This window comes from Acinonyx jubatus, chromosome D3, assembly GCF_027475565.1.
Source record: "Acinonyx jubatus isolate Ajub_Pintada_27869175 chromosome D3, VMU_Ajub_asm_v1.0, whole genome shotgun sequence".
Classification (NCBI taxonomy): domain Eukaryota; kingdom Metazoa; phylum Chordata; class Mammalia; order Carnivora; family Felidae; genus Acinonyx; species Acinonyx jubatus.
The window spans coordinates 83,834,094-83,856,833 of NC_069392.1; the positions used below are offsets into that span (position 1 = coordinate 83,834,094).

Consider the following 22,740-nt stretch of genomic DNA (forward strand, 5'->3'; position numbering starts at 1 on the left):
AACAATTAAACTTAGCACCTTCTTTTATTTCCTCAAAAAAAAAAGGTGTAGAAATTAAATGTGTTATTTAGGAGGCAACTAACTGAGCTTTCTAACTTGTGCCTTAGTAAAGGCAACACTTCAGTGTGCTTTTAACCTTCTTCAAAGTGTTCATGTGACACACATCTGACTCTAAAAGCATCTGCATTTTGACTCTAAAAGGACATCCTAATGTCACAGTGGTGGGTGAATAGAAAAATCCTCCAAATTTTCTCAGTCATTAAAATGAAATAAACTTTTAGGTTATCCTAAAAATGAATGTAAACAATACCAAATGTGGTTAAAAGTGATCTTTTGGGAAGGTGAAGCATACGAAAGATTTTATGATAGTACAGACAAGAAATCACCCTACAATTGGCTTATGCTGATATTGGCATCATTTTTTTTCCTTTCCAATCCAACATATAGATTTTCCTAGTTGCCTACACTCATGACTATAATCATTTGAAAACTCAAGATTAACTGTCCTGTTTGCCACTGAATGTGTGTGGTCTATTTTTTACTAACTAATATGCCTGCTACATAATAGTGAAGAGATAAATATTCACAGAGCTCATTCCTTGGCAAAAAAAATTTATTAAATCAACAGCTTTTGCAAGCACAGGATTTTTTTAAAGCATAGCTGCACTTACAAGACTTTAAGGCTAATTAAATTTTCTTCTCTTATTGAGTTTGATTAAGTGCTATCTCTAGTCATTCAGCAAAAATCTAGTGAATACCTATTCTTCACGAAGGGCTGTGGCCTCGAGCAGGCCAGCAAATAGCATTCCCCCTCCTTCGTTCCAAACAAATTAAGAAATAAAAAAGTGCATCACGTCATGGCGAAGACATCAGCTCTCTAACTTATAAAGGCTCTGTTGGAGATTGGGGTTTAGTGTGATGGCAGAAAGGCCACCAACAGAATGTTCACATGAGGAGCTTACCCAATAAGTGGCAGAGGAGGACCCCCCCACAGAGGTGGAATGTCCAAGTCCTGGGAACCCCTTGCTCCCCAGAGGAAAATGATGCACGCATTTCTTGGAGAATTCCTGTTTGGTCTATTCCTCCAATGGCCACTGCATAAAGGAGGAAAATGCGGGCAGATTTTATCCTGGAGCTCCCGCCAGGACTGGGGGCAAAATCTCCCCTCTAACACTAGGTTTCATGCAACAAAGGTGAGTAAGGATCTTAGCCTTTGTGCTAGAAGCTCGGAGCCTACACAGAATGTGGACTGAAAGAAAGGAGACCACTACTGCTGGGGAGAGCGGGCTGGAGTCGCCTGGGCCACTGGTATTGCAATAGTGTATTGCCTGGATCTACCTTTAGTCAGAAAGATGAGGGAACCTGACTAGAGAGAGAATATTTTAGGTCAAAGACTATTCTCAAGTAATCACAATACATGTTAAGTAAGTCTCGACGCATGAAGACACTACCCTTAATCATCAACGCCCTCCTATTCCTTCGGTCTGAATGGGGCACCATGCAATATATTTGTAAGATTAATAGTCGACACTTATTGAATGCTATGTGCTAAGCATTTTGCCTAAGTAATATACATGATCTCATTTACCCTTCCCAACAACTCCCTGATTACACTGAAGTTTATATAGGCTAATTAGCTCGCATGAGATTACACAGATATTAAATGTTAAACATCAGAAAAAAAAAAAAACCTTTATCACCAAGAGGATGAACATAAAAATATTTCACAAAGCCCGGGAGACCAAACACGATTAAACCTCTGCCTACATTTTTAGCTTTGCCTCTCTGTGGTCCGGTCTCTCTGGCTTTCTTTCAGTCATTCAAACGTGCGTGATCTTTCCCGTAAGTGCTGATGCAGGCAAGCCGGGTTCGAGAACCCACAGGGCATCTCGAAGGACCAGCTTCACCTGACAGAAATCAAATGGGAGCCAGGAGGAAATAAGAGGGGAGTTTACTGAGTCAGGTAAGTGCCAGACTACAGCAGATAGGGTGTCTGGGAGACTTGGAAAAGGAGAAGTAAGCCGCTTCCTCATTGCTTGGGGTCAGAGGTTTATGTTGAAAGGAGTTCAGTGTATGTGTTCCTTCAGGCATCCAGGGTAGGGTCTGATCAAAGGTAAGTGTCAAGTGAACAAGAGGTGTTATTCCAGAAATCACTGAAGGTAAGGGTATCGGCACCAGCGTTGACAGAGATTTGCTCTTAGATGTTATCAGGTGTATGGGGACCAAGGATGTTTTCCCACCAGAGAATGATTAACTTTCTTGTCTCCCCCTTGGAGTAGGAACATAGCTTCTTTAGTTTACTCAGATGCAAGGTGAAATACAGAGCATGAGGAAATGGGACCGGCGGAGACACAGCCAAGATGGAGCGTTTCCAAAATGGACTCCCTTCAGTTCCCCTACGTCAATGCCTTGAAGGTATGTGCTGAAAGGAAAATATCTGCAGTTATTTATGCGTTACTTAAAATAAAAGTTCTTTTTTAAATTTTTTGATAGATTTAGGGGTGCCTGGGTAGCTCAGTTGGTTAAGTGCCAGACGCTTGGTAACATCTCAGGTTGTGATCTCGTGGTGGTGAGATTGAGCCCCACCTCGGGCTCTGTGCTGACAGCATGGATAGAGCTTGTTTGGGATTCTCTCTCTCTCCCCCTCTTTCTGTCCCTCCCCTGCTCACCCTCTCTCTCGCTCAAAAAGAACAAAATTTAAATTTTTTTATTTAATTTTATATCTTCAATTTAAATGTATATCTTCAAAATAAAAATCTAGAACACTATTTTATCTTAAAAATCATCAAGTATTTATGAACAACACAATTCTTTTCTAAAATGAAGTCAGATTTATATTTTTCAAAAATAAAAATATTCTCAGTTTAACTTAAAATTTTTTTAAAAATAAACATATTCTTAGTTTAATTTTAATTTGGTACATGACATATTTAATCTCCATTTTCCAACAAGGTAATCTCTAATTATAATATTATAGGCTGTTGTATGGAGCAGTCATGTATTTAGTATTGTGATCCTATGGTTAAGACATATATTTCTCAGAGTTTACTCAAGAAAACCTTCATATAAACAAATTCAGAAGTGAGCCTGTGCCTAACAATTGGACCAAACCTGAGGACTCTTTATTCTTTTTTTTTAATTTCATACCCTTTATTTTCCACAAATATTACTAGTAAATATTATATTTGAGTCACTGTGTTACATTCTAGGATTACAAAATGATACATGAAGAAAAAAACATGAAAGCATCCAGACAGTAAGAAACAGAAGTTCAGAGAAAGGACTAAGGCCATTAGGAAAAGGTAAGTGAAAAAGGCAGGATATACCCTGGATTTTGAGTAATCAACAGAGAAGGCAAAGCAAAAGAGGAAAGTCATCCTGGGCAAGTTAAAATTCAGAGACAGGAGTTTAAATCATCCAGTTCTGTGAGAGCAGACGGATGGATGAAATCCTTCCCTGAAGGCTGCATGAGACATTGATGTTTCAGGAGGACAAGGCAGTGACATTTTCCAAAGACTCCTGCAATCAACACGACATTTCTTAGAACCAGAGCTGATGGAACGCTAGCTCCGTTTATCTCTTTTCCAATATGTAGCGTCTTTTTGCCATTTAGGAACCTATTTTCAGTCTTTTCTGCCTCTTCTTAGAGAATGATATGCGAGGTTTCTCCTCACTACAGGAGGGGTTTGGGAGGTATGGGGGACTAGGGCAGGAGTGAACAGAAACAGAAACCAGCCTGCATTTCCTGTACTCCAGACACTATCAGATTTCCTGGACTATGAAACTACTTTGAAAAAGAAATTCTCAGTCTGAGAAATAAGTTCCTGGGCTCAGAATATCACCCTCTTCAGTTTACCCTCATCAGAACTGCCAGAATCAGCTTTCTTTTCTTTTCTTTTCTTTTCTTTTCTTTTCTTTTCTTTTCTTTTCTTTTCTTTTCTTTTCTTTTCTTCTTCTCTTCTCTACTTTTTTTAATGTTTATTTATTCTTGACAGACAGAGAGACAGTGCCTGAGCTGGGGAGGGGCAGAGAGAGAGGGAGACACAGCATCCAAAGCAGGCTCCAGGCTCTGAGCCATCAGCACAGAGCCCGATGCGGGGCTCAAACTCACAGACTGTGAGATCGTGACCTGAGCCGAAGTTGGAGGCTCCACCAACTGAGCCGCCCAGGTGCTCCCAGAATCGGCTTTCCGAAACCCAAACCTGATCGAGTAACTGCCCAACTCAGAATCCTTCCACCCCTTTCCAGTTTTCACAGCCTAAATTCCCATCTTTAATATGGCAGCAGCATTTGAAAGGTGTGAGAGGACGCTTGCCGCCATCTTCCAACCATGTGCCCAGTGTGGGGAGCAGGGCTGGCATGCACCGTGCTCTTGGAGAACACAGCTGAGGGGACAACGGCCCTGCCAGCTTCCAGCCTTGCCTCCCATTGCCTGTCCCCCTCCTGTGCTGCATCCCTCACCCCCCTGCTGCTCCTCACCTGCTCGAGTCTCTCCTGCCTTTCTGGCCTCTCTCTTCCTCTGACCCTCCTGTTTTCCATCTTTATCCTCTAACCTACCCTCTGCATCAGTGGTCTCACACTTTGCTAACTGGACCCACCTTTCAAAACTCCTGGAAGGTGGTTTACTCCGTGAAGTTTCCTTTGATCTCTACATGTAGTAAGATGTCCCATAGCCATTTCTACAAACTTTCCTCACTGCTGTTACTGTACTTGGACGTAGCATTGTCTCCCACAAAGGCCGTTAACAGCATTCAAAGCAGGGAACGTCTTACTCATCTTTGTATTCCCAGCGACTAGCAAGATTCTCGGCATTAAACTACTTTTTTTTACATAAAAGCTTGTAGAAATTGTTAGTAAACACAACTAAAGAACAATCTTTTCAGAACTCTCCCTGTTGTTTCTGATGGCCAAAGCCCTTTTTCAATCCTCTTCTACGATGATAATTTGACACGAAAACTTCATTTTCTTATTATGTAACAACTACCGTCATTAATAACATAGTTACTGTTCGTTTTTTAATGGCGCTGTATTGCTGGTTCACCCCACTGACTTGCCTCTTTTTTACATTTTTTAAGGAGAAAAACCGTTCAGGTGTCACAGAATGAACACAAACCTGAGAGTTTTCTGCTCTGGGTGCCCCTTCCAATAGCTGTGACAATGGACTTCTTTGGACCTCAGTTTCCTCAACTACAAATCAAAGACATGGACAGACGGTATCTAAATCTAATATTCTAGTCTGAGAATTAAAGGAGAGTACATTATAAATATTTTATAGAGGCTATTTGTGATTATGAACTCATGCATAATTTCCTAGAGCTTTTTTACTGAATATTCTAGGACTATAAAAGTATTCTGGAGAAATGTGCCAAAGCAGCTGGAAAAAATCCAATTATTAGTTTAGCGTCAAGTTTTCTCCCTCCATTTCTACATTATATTATTTTCATCCAGTGAAGCATTTTGTTGACACAGAAAACACAAATACATTGTGATTATTAAGTTAACTTTCATTAATAGAGTACTTACGTTAATAGCATTTCCAAGTAATTTTTCTTGTCTACAAACAAAATGCCTTATTTTTTTTCCCCAATGATTGCACCTTTTTGATGATAACTTGAGGCTTGCCTACTCTGTATGCTAGTGTCAAACACAAAACCAGCTTTGGGTATGCGTGAACGATTTCACTGCATGTTCTAAATATCTTCTGAAAATGGCACTTTTTTTTTATTATGAGCAGCAGAATTATGCCTCAGCATGTGGCCTTATTTGAGATTATATTATTAAATGTGGCATGAGAGCTGAAATACGAAGTGAAACTTGTATGATTTCTAACTGCCTTTCCAATAAAAGCGGCAGGGTGCTATTAAGAAATCCCATTTTGAAAGTATATATTTGCAGAAGAAATAAGGCTTCAGTTCTCATTCTCTATAGGCAACTCTACATAGGCAAGCTGCAAGCTTTCTTCCATGTCATTACCATTGGTTTTTTCTTCCGATTTATAGAATTTCACTATCTCCTAGGGACGCACCAGGCTCTAAATAGCTCTGCTTCATGAGAAACTCTTTCTTTGGACTCTTCTTCTCAAGATTAGAAACAGCCCTTTTTTACAATTCTGTGAATGGTACCGTTTGAAACATACAACGTTCTTGTTTTTGTTTTTTTCTTCTGGAAGCCTCTACCTTCCACTATAGTGTTTTTGAAATAACATTACAGCTTTCTAATATATTTGTGACTATTTGAGTTTTAAATGGGGATAAACATTGGATTAAATATTAACTTGCGCCTGAATGTACTATGGAATCATGGACGCACGCTGACCACAAATTTGTCATTACTCTTCAGTGTAGCACATGCACTTTGTGTCATAAAGTATACCAGTTAGACTTTAGGATTTTCGAAGGATCTTATTTACTCTGTAGCATCCATAGCTCTTCTCTTTAGAAAGCTTAAGGAGTCGTGGCAGATAACAAAATGCCTATTTTTCAGGGAGGAAGGCAGAGTTGATTTGAAATAAAATAGAACTCCCTGATGCTGATTTGCTTTCTGAAAGATGCACTTGGATTCAAATATCTCTAATGAGCAGCTATGTTGTCTCTGCTTATTTCAACCTAATATCATATTTTTTGTTGTTTTCTTAACTGTGATTTTCTATAAAGATAAAAACATATAGATATTAATAGAGCAGAGATCTGTGTAATCATCACCCAGATTTAATTAGCACAATTAGTATTATATTAGTATTCCATCTATTATATTAGTATTATATCAGTATTTCCATCTATTACAAAAAAGCTTTATACATATACTGCAGAAAATCTATTCCCACCCCCATCACATTCCCTCCTATCTGTTGCCAGAGATGCTGAGTGAATGTGTGTCTCACCATTTATGGTTTTATTTATTTTTTTAATCTTGATTTATTTTTGAGAGAGAGACAGACAGAGTGTGATCAGGGGAAGTGCAGAGAGAGAAGGAGACACAGAATCCAAAGCAGGCTCCAGGCTCTGAGCTGTCAGCACAGAGCCCAAGGCGGGGCTCGAACTCATGGACCGTGAGATCGTGACCTGAGCTGAAGTCAGACGCTCAACCGACTGAGCCACCCAGGCACCCCAGCCATTTATGGTTTTATATATAACATATATATAATATGTATTGTCACTATAAACATATTGTCACTAATACAGGAGGAACATAACACTGTCAGATCACTTTGCAACATGTTTTTTATTCACTTAAAATTATGTATTTTGGGGTGCCTGTGTGGCTCAGTCGCTTGAACACCTGATTCTTTTCAGCTCAGGTCAGGTTCAGATCTCATGGTTGGTGAGATCGAGCCCTGTGTCGAGCTCTGCACTGACAATGCAGAGCCTGCTTGGGATTCTCTCTCTCCCTCTCTCTTTCTGCCCTTCCCTCAGTCTCTTTCTCTCTCTCTCTCTCTCAAAATAAATACACATAAAAATATGTATTTGAAGTTTACTGATTTTAATAAATGTACCCTTTACTCATTTTTGTTTAATCCATTGTGTGACCATACTCAATTTATTTACCCATTCTTCAGTAATGAATATTTTCATTGCTTCCAGAATTTTACTACTAAAAATAATACTGACTGGAGGTTTTTATGTGGCTCTCCTAAAATGGGTAAACCCGATTTCCTCTAGTGTGTATTTTCTCCATTTGAGGAACTCCGGGGTCAGTGGGTCATTGCTTTCTGCTTCTAAAGCTTATAAATGCGTGTGATAAAAAGGGGCATGCACAGTTTTGCCTTAACAACATATCGTCTTCTGCGTCATTGCCGAATCAATCAATAAATGAATAATTAATTTTGAATAACTTACTAGTAGGGAGATAGTAAACTTTTCTGAGGCGAATTGTAAAGCATTCCTCTCTGTGGTTGCAATTAAGGTTGTTTCTTTTTGAAAAATGTCCTTTCGTCTTGCTTCATAAATGAATAAAAAAGAGTGAGGTTTTGAAGTGTCATGGACCTAGCCTGCACTCCAGCTAATGAAAATGTGTTCACTGCTTTAAAAGTTTTTTTTTAATGTTTATTTATTTTTGAGAGAGACAGAGACAGAACATGAGTGGGGGAGGGGAAGAGAGAGAGAGAGAGACACAGAATCCGAAGCAGGCTCCAGGCTCTGAGCTGTCAGCACAGAGCCCGACGTAGGGCTTGAACTCACTAACCACGAGATCATGACCTGAGCCGGAGTCGGACGCCCAACCAACTGAGCCAACCAGGCGCCCCTCTTCACTGCTTTTTAGAACCACATAGTTCCTAATGCCTCTTCCTAACACATGACTCTTACAAGCAGTTGCCTCACTGTACTTACCTTACATGTGTAGAGGGTAAAAAACATGCAGAGAGGAGGAAAAGGACATAGCTTTTTCTAAGGTTAGCATCCTCCCTAACGAGAAACTGTTCAGGACGTTCAGCCTGGACATCAGAAAGGTGGATACCTGAGGAGCTCCTGGGTGGCTCAGTCAATTAAGCATCAGACTCTTGATTTCAGTTCAGGTCATGATCTCACTGTTTGGGAGGTTTGTGAGTTCGAGCCCCGCATCAGGCTCTGTGCTGACAGTGTGGAGCCAGCTTGGGATTCTCTCTCTCTCTCTCTCTCTCAAAATAAATTAATAAACTTAAAAAAAAAAAGAAAATTGGCTACCTGAGAGCAAGTACTATCTCTTAGTTTTCTATCAATAAATACTATCCTGATAAACAATACCAGAACAGTGTCTATTAACAGGCAGTTATTCATTTACCCATTCCATTGGTGCATATTGCTTATATTTATATTTAAAAATAAAAGGACAGCCATTCGTGATGATAATTTTATGTGTCAACTTAGCTAGGCCATGGGGCCAGCTGTCTGGTCCAACATATTCTTAATGTTGTTGTGAAGGTATTTTTTAGATGCGGTTAACATTTAAGTCCCTAGATTTTGAGCAGAGCCAGCTTCCCTCCAAAATGTGGATGGCCTCATCCAATCAGTTAAAGGACGTTGGAGCAAACGTAGGTTCCTGGACCAGAAGCCATTCTGTCACTCTAGAGTAGCATAGAAACCGTGCCTCAAATTTTCCAGTTTCCAGTCCAGAGATTTCTGACTCAAGGCTGTGACATCAACTCTTTTCTGAATTTCCAGCCTGTCCGCCTGTTTGCTCTACGGAGATTGGACTTGACGACCCCCCCCCCCAACATGTGAGATAATGCCTTAAAATAAATCTCTCTCTCCCTCTTTATCTCTCTTTTCTCTCTTTCTATCATTTCCTTTTCACCTCTGAGTTTTACTCTATTTCCATACTGTATTTATATTTTTCTTTACACACTTTTGCATAATAAATCCCTCTCTCTCTCTCTCTCTTTTCTCTCTCTAGTTTCCTTTTCACATCTAAGTTTTCCTCTATTTCCATACTATATTTATATTTATATTTATATTTATATTTATATTTACATGCTTTTGCATAGTTATATATCTGTTGTGAAAACCCATCTGGTAGTTCCAACATCTGGGTCGTCTCATGGGTGGTCATCTCCATCGATTGCCTGTTCTCTTGAGTATGAATCATCGATTCCTAGTCCTCACATAACTAGTGATTTTGGATAATGCAATGCCTCATTTTGTATGGCAGTTTGGGTTAAAGGTAAAACACTATTTCTGGATGTGACTCTGAAGGTGTTTAGCTATGGGATTAGCATTTGAGTCAATAATCTGGATAAAGAAGGTCTACCCTCACCTATGTGGGTAGGCATCATCCAGTCAGTGGAAGGCCCAAATAGAACAGAAAGGAAGAAAGGGGACGCATTCTTTATTTTTTTCTTGAGCTGGGACATTCATTTTCTCCCACCCTTGGGCATTGGAGCTCCTGGTTCTCAAGCCACTGGACTAGGATCTTACTTACACCAGTGGACCCCTTCTCATGCCTTCCATCTTGAACTGGGAGTTACACTCAGCTCACCTGGTTCTCGGGCCCTTTGGGATGCAGACTGAATTACACCACTGGTTTTCCCAGTTCTCCTGTTTGCAAATGGCCCCGACATAGAACTTCTCAGCCTCCATAATTGACTGAGTCAATGTCCATAATAAATGTCCCCTTTTTTATCTATACATATCCTATGCGTTTGTATCTCTGGAGAACACTAATACAGATTGTACCACTGACATTATGAATCATATATTAAAGAGATGCTAGACAGGGTCCTTTCTTCTAAAGGAAATATTTTTCAGACCATTCTAAAAATATTAGCCTGCAGTTAACTTTTAAAATTTTCTTTGATTTTATTAAAATGTCCATTATCTTCAATGTTAAAATTCTTGATATTTTGATACATCTAGATTTCTTGCATTGATTTTTTTATACAGGAAAATATGATTTGTCTTGATTGCTGGAGTTATCAACCCTCCTTGAAAGTTTGTGCCAACATGCGTATTTCATTTGCCTCTCCATTAGTCTCATGGGTTCTCAGGAAGAAAGAGGCGCCTGTCTCCAGCCTGGTTGCTGTCGCCGTGTGCCACTGTGGCCGCACATTAATGTCCTGCGCAATTGGTCCTGTTGATGCTAAATGACCTCAATATCATGACCCCAGAGGATGAATGTTCCAAATATGGGCTGCATCTCTGTCGGCTTATTATTTCTGCAGCTGCCACTTCCTCTGCTTCTATTATAGGCACAGACACACATAAAAATAAAGTCATAAAGATGCTATCGCTTTTCTCCATACACTAAGAAACAGCTAGATAGCTCATACATTCTGGTACTTGAGGTACCTGAATTATCGGATTTCTCTCCTTGCCAGTGAACACACTTTGCACTCTTCTTATCCTTATAGAAAAGAACTAATCCCTCCATTCTCATTTCTTTCCTCCAAATAACAAATTTAAAAGGTGGGAAGTCGTATTTTTCATTGACATCATGAAAACGTTCTACTCTAAATACATAGGCATATTTCCTATGTTCTCAACAAAGAAACCAATAAGCCATAAGGTTATTTACAGTCATATTTTTTTATTTAAAAATCTTAATTCTTTAGAAAGTATTAAGCTGAGAGACTTTCTCCAAATGAGAGTGAGAGAAACTATATTCTGCCTGTCTCCCTCCCCCCGCCAAAATTACAACTTCATCATTTTTTCCGGGAATGGTGATGTTTTATTTACAAAGAGAGAATTGCTTTTTAAATGGATTTAGTGGAAATTCTTTTTTTTCTAATCTTAGGAAGATATAATTAATTATAACATCGTGCAGGTGTCAAGTGTACCACATAATGATTCTAGTCAAGATCGCTATATGCAAACCTCAAAGTTGCTAAGAGACTAGGTCTTGATCGTTCCTACCACAACAAAGAAATGATAATCATGTGACATGACAGAGGTGTTAGCTAATGTTAAGGTGGTGATCCTATTGCAATATATAAATACGTTGAGTCAGGGGCACCTGGGCGGCTCAGTCGGTTAAATGTCCGACTTCAGCCTAGGTCATGATCTCGTGGTTTGTGAATCTGAGCCCTGCTTTAGGTTCTGTACTGACAGCTCAGAGCCTGGAGCCTACTTGGGATTCTGTGTCTCCGTCTCTCTCTGCTCCTTCCCCTCTCTCTCTCCCTCTCTCAAAGATAAACAAACATTAAAAAAAATTTTAAATTAAATATACTGAGTCAACATCTAGTCCTCATTTTTAATTAAACCTTAAAAAGAATGCCCAAATGTTCACTTCTCTAACATTAGTTGCAAGACCACAGCACGACCTCATTCCAGCTATTCCACTATTTGCTACTTTTCCCACCTCTATAATTTCCACTCTTTCCAATTTTATACGCATGGAATTGGCAGTCAAATTGTTTGCGAAAAAGTATTTTTGTCTACTTATTCATTAATACATTAATTATTTTGCTCATAAATTCATTGCTTAATCTATGATTTCAGTACTCCCAGACCAGTTCTTGCACCTTCTTTTTAAATTATTTCTTTCCTGCTACAAGGACCGTGCTATTCGGCAGCTGGTAGACTACCAAAAGGGATTGCTTCCCAGGTATTTATCATACATGACATAGGAAGAATGACGTTTCTGGACCTCTAATTCCATGGATAAAACTTGGGAATAATAGAATTCTCTTTTACCTTGCTATAGAAAATGAAATAAGATAATGACATAAGTAATAACACAAGATACACAACAAAAGCCCATTTTCTTCTGACTATACGTAACTTCATTCTATTTGAAATCTTGCCATTGTTGCTTACTGACCTACGTGATTCTGCCTCTGTCATTATTTGTATTTTAGGAGAGTATTTAGATTCATAAATTTCTCTTCTTAAACGTGCAGGTAAGTTGTTGTATACCATAGACTAATTTTTGACCTTCATAATGTAGCCAGGTTAATTACTAGTTAATGAAAACCATTTATTTTGCCTATAATAAGCTGCTCAGCAGGAATTTTCCACCTAATTAATAGTGACATGTTATATGAACCACATCTGGCATTTTGCACCTCTTTCGAGGCAATTTCGAAGACTAATCATCTACAATACATTCGAATATGTCTTTGCCAGTCATGATAACAACTCACGGAGAAGAATATTTCATAAACAAACACTGCACAGTGATCATTCGAAGTGATTTCAGTTTCCTCATAGACAGTAAAAATAAGTTGAAGAATGCTTCTTTGTCTCAAGAGTAGATATGAAAGTCCTTGGTTAAAAATTAAACTATGTTCTAGCCCTCAGTGGTACCCCTCTCAATATTGTAAATATTACTATTTAATTACTAATCTAATTACTTTCCAAATGAACATATAAAATATGTATTAAGTGGAAGAAAACCCATCTAGGCCACTTCTGCAGAATTAGATCGTCATCAAATATATGTCTGGTTATGATTGTTAAAGGGGTCAAATCGAAGGAGTTTACATACAAAATAATTTCAAACCCTAATGGATTAATACTTTGATGAATTCTAAAACTGTGCATCACAGAGCACTCATCCTTTACACGGGACTATGTACGTTAGGGAAGTCAGATAAAACATGTTAACTATGGAAACATTTCAACCTTTAATTACAGGAACACACAGCTTTGCAACTTCCCTTTGTTATAAATTTCACCAGTCACTAGAGTTAATACGTAAAATATTTTAAACAGTCTGAACGGCCTGACAGCCAGTAATCTTCAATGCAATTTGTCTACTCGTATTCATTCTGCCTTCATAATCTCAGGTCAGCCAACCTTTGATGAGGCAAGTAAAGAGGCAAAATGTTGGGATTCCGGCATGCCAACAAATGGACCCTATCACTGGAATAAGAGAAATTTCAGGTAGTCTCATTCATGCTCCTATAGATTATTAAAATTTCTTGAAAACGTCAATGCTCCATTCTCCAGACTATATCTCCCAGATCTGCTAAACAATGTGGAGTTAGGAAAACGAGATTACCGCAATATTAGGCCTATCCGCAGTAATGACAACAGGCCGGATGTGAGGGGGCATTAGAGATTGCCCTGAGGTGATCACTTGGCCAAGATTTGAGAAATTAAATCCGATCTTCAATATTTTGCATAAATCCAGCTGTGGTTTTATCTGCATGAAATGTGTTGCCTTAATGTTATATTTTACCTGGTCTATGGGTCAGAGGAACAAAATTACCATAATCCACTGACCTCACCTGTTTTCATTCGTATTCACTTTAGATTACAGGAGTTAATATGTTTCATAAGATGAGTTTTTCCAGAAAACAATGACAAAACCGGAAACTCTTCATGAAGGCAAAGAATGAGAAGGGAAGACACGACCACAAGCTAGGGTTTTGAGACAGGAAACCGAAGGCACCCATGAGAGAAAAAGCTGCTTTTTCCCTTTGCTTCTTTTCCGACTTCTATTCGTGCTAGGACCTGCTCCCCCACTCCACTCCACACATGCCTCGGGATGCAAATAGCCCATGTCATCCTTGTAAGGGACAAGGAGTTCGTGATTTCTCTAGAATACCACGCATGGAAGGAAAGACCAGGTGAGAATGATTGAAGCTATCACACGCATACCCTAGACCAAAGGCGCTAGACGTCTCGATGCCGAGACCCCTGGCTTCAGCCAATAAGTGACATATGATGGACACCTGGACCTTGTCCTCTTTCTGACCAGTTCCTGGATGCCTGAGGGTACACGTGCACCAGACCACAACTGTCAACAAAAACCCTAGGCCCCAAGAAAGATGAGACTCCTTCTTTTCCTTTCTGAATCTCCCAGACGTTCCAAGTGTATCTCCTTCCCCACGTCTTCAATAAAGTAGGATTTCGCCTTCTACTGCCTTTGATTTCCATCTTGAGTGAAGCCAAAGACCGTGTAGGTTGGTCCCGGGGGGCCCCCCTCTGGGTCCTCCGACTCCGCCTGTCTGCGTCAATTTTATCATTGCAACCTATACATTTCTCTTATCCTTCTCACTTGCTTCTGGATAAAACTAAATGATGTAGAGTCTCAAGAAGATTGTTCATACTACAGGAAAAAATAACACACTACCATAAAAAAGTTACTCTAAATAAATGACTTCCCCTAACCGTACCCTCTGTATAAACATTTCTCTATGGGGCACCTGAGTGGCTCAATGGGTTAAGCATCAGACTTCGGCTTCAGTTGGTCAAGCTTCTGAATTCAGCTCAGGTCATGGTCTCATGGTTCCTGGGTGTGAGCACTGCGTCGGGCTCTGTGCTGACAGCTCAGAGCCTGGAGCCTGCTTCAGATTCTCTCTCTCTCTCTCCCTCTCTCTCTCTCTCTCTCTCTCTCTCTCTCTGCCCCTCCCCTGCTTGTGCTCTGTCTCTCTCTCAAAAATAAACATTAAAAACAAATCCAAACATAACTCTTCATGTAGTTGTGGTGTAAAGCCTAAAGCCAAGGTGCAGTCTGATGCATTGTCTTCTGGTAAAATCAGGAGGACTTCAAATGGCCTAACTACAAGGTTGTCGCCCAATCAGCCCACCAGGATAAGGCCCCCTAGCCAGGCAACAGTCCTCATCAAATGTACCAAGTGTAGCTCCTGCTTCTGGAGGGTGGGCGTCAGTTCCCTGCCAGGCCATGGAATTATTCAACAAGCCAATTCCGTGATCACATAGAAACCAGGGGGCACCCCACCCTCTTGATTCTGCAGAACTTCCCTCCGACAGCCCCTGCCTGTTCACCGTTCTCAAGTGCAACCCTCTTGGGGCCCCACGTGGTTGGGATTCCCCTCCTCAAAGCTGGGTTTGTCCGTCCCCATAACACTAGGTAGGAATTACTACTTTCTTAACAACAGGCTGAATAGCAAACAATTAAAACTGTACAGAAATTATAATGATTTTTTTTTGCTTTAATATGAAAAAGTGGGAAATTGCATTAATTAATGTTAATGCATTCCTGCTGAAGGTCCAACTGACCCATGATGAATTATCCTTCGTACATTTTTCACTTTACTATCTAGTATTTTCCTTAGGATTTTTGTATGAATGTTCTTAAAAGTTATTGGCTGTGAGATTCTCTTTTATTTTGCTGTTCTTGTTAAGTTTGGTTTTAAGGGCCTGATTAGCCTCATGAAATGAAAAGAAATTCACTCATTTTTATTTTAATTCTGGGAAAGCTTGTATATGATTGGAATTACTTGTTATGCAGATGTCTGATAGAATTCATCAGTGAATCCAACTTTGTGTGGGTTTTCTATATAGAAAGATTGTTGATTGTTAATTGAATCTATCTGGCTTTAGTTATAATTCAGATTTCTTTTTTGTCATCCTCATAAGTTTTACTAATATTTTACCAGCTATTTTTAGATTTTTATCTAAATTTTCCTATAGTTTGCTATAAAGTGACTGACTCAAAATATGCTTTTATAAACTTTTCTATTATATGATTTCTCTTGTCTATTGTCTCTCTTAGGTTTGTTCATGCTGCTTTGTTTCCTTCTGTGCATGATGTTTTAACTGAGTTGCAGACATTACTGAAGAAAAATTGGAAAAAAAAATTGTCGGGCCCTAAATGATGTTGCATTTCACATTAGAGGCCAGAGATTTTGGCAACACTGAAATCAGTTTAATATACACAACTATTGAGAATGCTAAGTTGGATGTTAGTCTTTGAACTATGTTTATTCCTATTATTCCTATAATTGTTGGACAAATCATTCCCAGCCAAATTGCTAGGAGTTGTAACAAGATTTCAACTCATGCCCCGGTATGCATGAACTTTGGTTCCTCTTGTCCCATGGATATTCAGATGAATCCTTTTTTATCTGGCATTTCTTCATCTCTACTGATATTTTGCTGTTGTTTTACAGTCTGTTTTATCTGAGATTAGTACAGCCACTCTAGTTTTCTGTGGTTTCTGTTTGTAGACTTTTTTCTATCATTTTGCTTTCAACTCATATCTTCAAATCCAGTGTGTCCCCTGAAGACAACACGTAATAGGCTATTGTTTATTTTAACCATATTGACCAACTCTGCCTTTTGATTGGATTGTTTACTTCATTCACATTTAATGTTCGGATTTATGGCTTATAGTTTTGTTTGTTTTACATAAATTGCCTGTCCTCAATGTTTCTCCATCATTAACTGCTTTCTTTTGCATTAAGTGAATATTTTTCAGTATAACATTTTCATTTCTTTAATAAATAAGAAGAAAGAATAAAGAAAGAAGAGGAGAAAGAGGAAGAGGAGAACAACAAGAACAACGATGATGATCACAACTCCATGTGCTTGGGCTTTAGATTTATTTTATTTTTCAATTAATTTTGCTCCAGGTCTGATTATCCAATCCGTTTGAGTGTTTAGGTCTAAAGCATTCAATATTAATATATTTTATCCTTAAAATGGCTCAAGTGAATCATATGCCCAAAGTGATCTGGAGTCAGTTCCTTTGAAAACCCTGCAATTGTTGAGGGGTGCATGGGTTGCTCAGTGGGTTGGGCGTCCCACTTCGACTCAGGTCATGATCTCACAGTCGTGAGTTCGAGCCCCACGTCGGGCTCTGTGCTGACAGGTCAGAGCCTGGAGGCTGCTTCAGAATCTGTCTCCCCTCTTTCTCTGCCTCTCTCTCTTTCTCTCTCTCTCTCTCTCTCTGTCTCTCAAAACTGAATAAACGTTAAAAAAGTATCGAAACCCTTGGAATGTTCAAAGCACACAGTTTTGCTGGCTTCATGTTTTTCTAAGGAATAAGTCTAAGCAGGCTCATAGAGGAATTTTCTGGAGGAGACGCTGAATGTGTTTCAACTTGGTCAATCTTCAAAGGCCCAAGAAAGCAGGAAAATCAAATAGTTCATAGTTTGTGCCAAATATTTTCTTAATGACCAGCAATCCAAGTGGTGATTGCATTTGGTTGTTAAGAAACCTCTTTCGGTCTCCCAGAGACAGGCACTGGATCTGAGGTTATCACTGCATTGGCTCAAATGCTCAGTTAGTAATGGCTTCAGTCAAAAGATCAACTTAAAAGAAGCAAGCTCTTATCCATTGAATATTTCAAGCAAGTATTGATTGTGTTGCATTTTTTCTTAGATGTTTGCTATTTTTTATTTCAACTCACTTTCAAGTGGAAATACTGTCAAAATTCCATAATTCATAGTTAAACTAAAGCTTGTTTGAAGCCCTTATAAAACGGATCACAGCCTTGATTTAAAAATCAAATAAATATATTTAGAGAAAATAAATAAATATAGCTAGAGAAAATATATTAAAGGAAATATAGAAAAAATCCTTAGACATACACAGTAGTCAGATCTTGTAGGTCTCATATTCCTCAGTTACTTTGCAGTTATAATCTGAATAGAATACTAAGGATTAGAAAGTAAAAAAGAAAATTGGCAAAAACAAACTGATCTTTGCTTGGCTTAATATTATTACATACCTCAGAATCTTAAAAATCACTCTTATAATGAATCAGCCATAAGGTTGGCCTTAATTAATTCAGTCTCCTGTGCAAGATCATAAATGAAACATAATTCATTGTAATTTTCATTTACCCTCCTCTACCCTTTAAAAAATAAGAAACTTCTATTTTAACCTTCTTGGCTTAGTGTTTTAATTCAATGACATAGTGAAAATGCATGGAATCGACTTAAATACCTTTTTAGATTTTTTCGGTGAGTATTGGCTCTAACCTGAGTATTTCCTTGTTGACATTAATGCAGTTTATTCAATCAAAAGCTACATTAAATTCTATATCTTCACTGCATTTATCAATTACACTCCTTTCCAGGTCACTAACCTCTCCTGAAATTTTATTACTAAATTACTTTGAAGAAGTGATGCTTAAATTTCTCTTTAGTACCTTCCTAAAGTTATGAAACGGATTTTCATTCCGGCTCACATCGTCATCTGTCAGACTATTTCTTGGGAAACTGTTCTAGCAAATACACGCACGTGCTTGCACACACATACAAAGCGCCTCAGGCTTTGCAATATTTCACATACGGATCCTTAGAGACAGAAATAGTTGGCAATAAGGAAAATGGGGGAGACATTTCTCACTAAAGTAACTAAGGACATTTAAAAATAAATCAGCAAAAACAGTGCTCCCAAGATACAGTTCAAATACAGTGAAGAGTAATACCAACACACACAATTCCGGTATCTGTAAGAAATTTACACTGAAAAGAAGGCACATGATTTAAATAACTTTACCCAGAACTTATATAAAAGCATTTTTCAGATTTGTTTCATAGGACTCAGGCAGTTTACAGCACAATATTAAAAATCTTTGTGCCTTTCCCAACGTTTTTATTTATTTTCGGGACAGAGAGAGACAGAGCATGAACGGGGGAGGGGCAGAGAGAGAGGGAGACACAGAATCGGAAACAGGCTCCAGGCTCTGAGCCATCAGCCCAGAGCCTGACGCAGGGCTCGAACTCCCAGACCGCGAGATCGTGACCTGGCTGAAGTCAGACGCTTAACCGACTGTGCCACCCAGGCGCCCCTCTTTGTGCCTTTCCAATTCTTGACTTAAAGACCTGGAATCTTTAGGTCTTTAAAGATTAAAAAAAAAAAAAACAGTATAATCATCTGTCTACTCTGCAAGAGCTTATTTCCAAGCAGATAATAATGTCAAACTCCTCTCACACTCTCATTTCCATTGTTCGTATAATTTTACAGTATTAATTATAATAAGCAACTTGTGAAAACACGAGGCTAAAAATAAAAGGTAGGATGAACAAAAGTGATTCATTTACTGCTTCGGAAGTTTCCTCCAATTGTTACCATGCTCTGGGAGACTGAGAATGTAGACCCAGGTTCAGGGGGAAGAAACTCAGTGACATGATGCCTGTCATGGTATGTGGGCTCCATCCTTATGCCTTCATCCAAACTCAATTACTTCCTAAAAGTCCCACCTCCAAATACCATCATTTGAGAAATTAGGGCTTCAGGGGCGCCTGGGTTTCTCAGTCAGTTAAGCATCTGACTCTTGATTTTGGCTCAGGTCATGATCTCACAGGTTGTGAGATCGAGCCCCATGTCTGCATGGAGCCTGCTTGGGATTCTCTTTCCCCCCACCCTCCCCCTCTCCGCCCCCTGCCCTTACACACTTTCTCTCATGAAATAAGTAAATGAAGTTTAAAAAAAAAGCAATTAGGACTTCAGCATGTCCATTTTGAGAGACACAAACATTCAGTCCGTGGCAAATACGTTTATATAATGAAATACTACACCATAATGAGAATAAATGAAGTGCACCTTCATGCAACATCTCATAACTATAATTTTGAGCAAAGGAAGCCAGATATGTGAATATATTAAAATATTCCATTTATATAAAGTTGAAACAGAGACAAATATTAACTACGGCATTACAAGTCAGGTGTTTTCTATTGGGGAGTAAGTATTAATAGCATTAATAAACCCTAGAAGGTCCCAAAGAAAGGCTTCTAGGGTTTATTAATACTATTATTTTATTCCCTGTTACATTTTAGGTACCTTTACTTTGAAAATTCTTTAAGCTTTACATCTATAATCTGCAAAACTTTTAAGGCGTTGTTACACTACAGTGAAAAATGACATTTAAAGTCTTTAGGAAACATAATTGTTATGAAATAGAAGTGTCCTTGGTTAAGCTTAAAATAACTTGATATTAGACTATAAACTGTGTGTTTAAAGTTCAAGACTTTTCTTTAAGTAGTAAAAATGAAACAAGGTTATTGTCTGTTAACAAACAGTAGTCTTGGCATATCTCAATTTTTCAATTGGAAATGAAGAAATATATTCACATTGGCCTCTGGATAAAACAACACTGCATATAAGTGAAAGCAAATGATTACCTCTAAGAATTAAAGGAAAATTTCTCCAAAAATATTGTTCTGAAAAATCAGGAAGAAAATTTCAGGAATTTATTTGGAATCTTTAAAAAAGCATACAAGGATGTGTTCTCTTTACATTTAGTAAAAAAGCCAAGTGAGCACAGATTGATATTAAAAAGGTATGGACTGAAAAAAAAAAAAAAGACAACAGGGTGAAATAAGAAAATATATACAAATTTATAGTCCTGATGGTGTGACTAGGTTTAATAAACAAAATAAATAATTTCAGACATTTCTGGGAAAAAAAAAGTTTTATACAGGGTGCCTGGGTGGCTCAGTTGGTTGAGCATACGACTTCAGCTTAGGTCAGGATCTCATAGTTCATGGGTTTGAGCCCTGCATCAGGCTCTGTGCTGACAGCTCAGAGTCTGGAGCCTGCTTTGGATTCAGTGTCTCCTTTTCTCTCCCCTGCTCACTCTCTGCCTCTCTCACTCTCAAAAATAAACATTAAAAAAATTAAGTTTTATGCTAATGAATGCCATTTCTTTTTTTTTTTTTTAGTGTTTTTCTTTTTTTTTTAATTTTTTTTTCAATGTTTATTTATTTTTGGGACAGAGAGAGACAGAGCATGAACGGGGGAGGGGCAGAGAGAGAGGGAGACACAGAATCGGAAACAGGCTCCAGGCTCTGAGCCATCAGCCCAGAGCCTGACGCGGGGCTGGAACTCCCGGACCGCGAGATCGTGACCTGACTGAAGTCGGACGCTTAACCGACTGCGCCACCCAGGCGCCCCTAATGAATGCCATCTAAGCATAAATGAATGATCCTTCACTGATCAAAATTAGATATAAAAGTTATATTTGAAAATATCAATAATTATGAATTTTATGTGAGTTGTTGGCCTTGAAAACAAAGCCAGTTATATGACAAACAAAATAGGTTCATTCAGGAATAGCAGAGGAATTGCAATTTTAGGACATGAAAGTTATGGCAAAACTACAGGCAAATCCAGAGAAGAAAGAAGAAAAATGTTACTTTATGGAGAAAAAGGAGGAACTTGGGGAGGGTTTTTCTGAATGAAAGTCCCTTGAAAGAGAGTGAGAATTCAGGATGGTGATCATCTCTCATTGGCTGAGGTCTGTCAGCTTCTCATTGGCTGGGCTGTTGCTGGGCAAGGACAGAATTTCTTTTTCTTGCTGGGATAGTAAATTAGGCTTCTTCCTGTTGGAAAATGCAAGGTACCCTTGTTCCTCCAATTGACAGTGACTTGGTAGGGCATGAGAGTTCTCCCTTCTGGCCTTCCAACTCTATTTTAAATGGGGTTCCTTTGTTCCGTTTCACAGAGTTTAAAAGAATCCTATGAACATTCTGAAAGGCATTATTTATCAAAACTGAGAAGAAGGTTTTTCAAAGTTCTCCATACAAAACTAAATGTCAGAAAACAATAGATCAATGTATTCAGTACTGAAGAGGAAAAATATTATGAATAAAGAATATAAAATCAGGCAAACTTGCACAGATGTTGGTGACAAAGAGACACTTTCAGTTGTAACAATCAAAAAGTAGAACACACATACCAACTTCAAGGGGAAAAGAACCACTAAAACTTATGAAAGCAGTGAGGAGAAAAAACAATACTTTTCAAAATAGGGAAATAATAGTGTAAAAGAACTAATTTTGAACACAGAAAACACTTAAAATATTAAAAAGTCTGAATAATTGATGTGAAACTAGTCTTGACAATAGCTACAAAAGTTACAAATTCTTGAGTGAAAAAACAAATAAAAAATAATATTGAAACCAATAAACTAAACTAAAAACAAAAGTTTCATCATATTGAGAAAATAAAGGAAAATCATGTGGAGTGGAGTTGACACAAGGATGCTAACTTCCCATATGCTCTTGTGGGATTTCTTTATATGATGCATAAAATTGATGAGGGAATGGTGCAGGACAACATTCTTTAGAAATACGTGATTAGACGTAATCACATGTATATGATTAACATACAGAGACTTCACATTCTCATTGATGCGACCATACCAAATCTAGGACAATGAATAACCTAAGATATGTCTGAAGAAAAGTTCTTACACAAAAAAAAAAAAAAAAAAATCTCTAAGCAAAATGAAAGGATGGCCCTTCTCTGATCAAAATTACATAGAAAAGTTGCATCTGAAGGCTCAAAGATTTGCCTATTTAAAAAAAATCTCACTACTTGTTCCTATTAAATTCTACTTTATGGATTAAGATATTCCTTTCATCATAAATATGTGGTAAAGTTGGAAGGGTCTATTACCTACATATGTCTTTTCCTGAGAGGAATCTGATGAACTGATGATATCAATTGGCATATTCATGTAAAGAAGCTGTCACTTAAGAACAAGGGCCGGTAGGAAGGAGAGGTATCCATGATTTCTGTGAGTATGTGTGTGCTTCGTGGGTACATGCGTATGTACGTGACCTTGTTCTTGTGTATATATAAGTGCGTGTGACATGGGGAACAAAATTGTCATCTCCTT

At 38.4% G+C, this 22,740-nt stretch overlaps 1 long non-coding RNA gene across 5 annotated transcripts; it reads left to right on the forward strand.

The window, feature by feature from the left end:
- Positions 1 to 2,097: 2,097 nt before the first annotated feature.
- Positions 2,098 to 17,990, forward strand: LOC113602364 (uncharacterized). 5 transcript variants are annotated; one of them, XR_008291643.1, is made up of 5 exons: positions 2,166 to 2,415; positions 3,210 to 3,306; positions 5,079 to 5,213; positions 13,199 to 13,295; positions 15,877 to 17,990. It is a non-coding gene; the product is annotated as an uncharacterized LOC113602364 (long non-coding RNA). The 5 variants fall into 5 exon arrangements; XR_008291642.1 differs by lacking the exons at positions 5,079 to 5,213; positions 13,199 to 13,295 and adding an exon at positions 2,098 to 2,159 and having other exon boundaries at positions 2,277 to 2,415; positions 3,210 to 3,302; XR_008291641.1 differs by lacking the exons at positions 5,079 to 5,213; positions 13,199 to 13,295 and adding an exon at positions 2,102 to 2,159 and having other exon boundaries at positions 2,280 to 2,415; positions 3,210 to 3,302.
- The last annotated feature ends 4,750 nt before the right edge of the window (positions 17,991 to 22,740 follow it).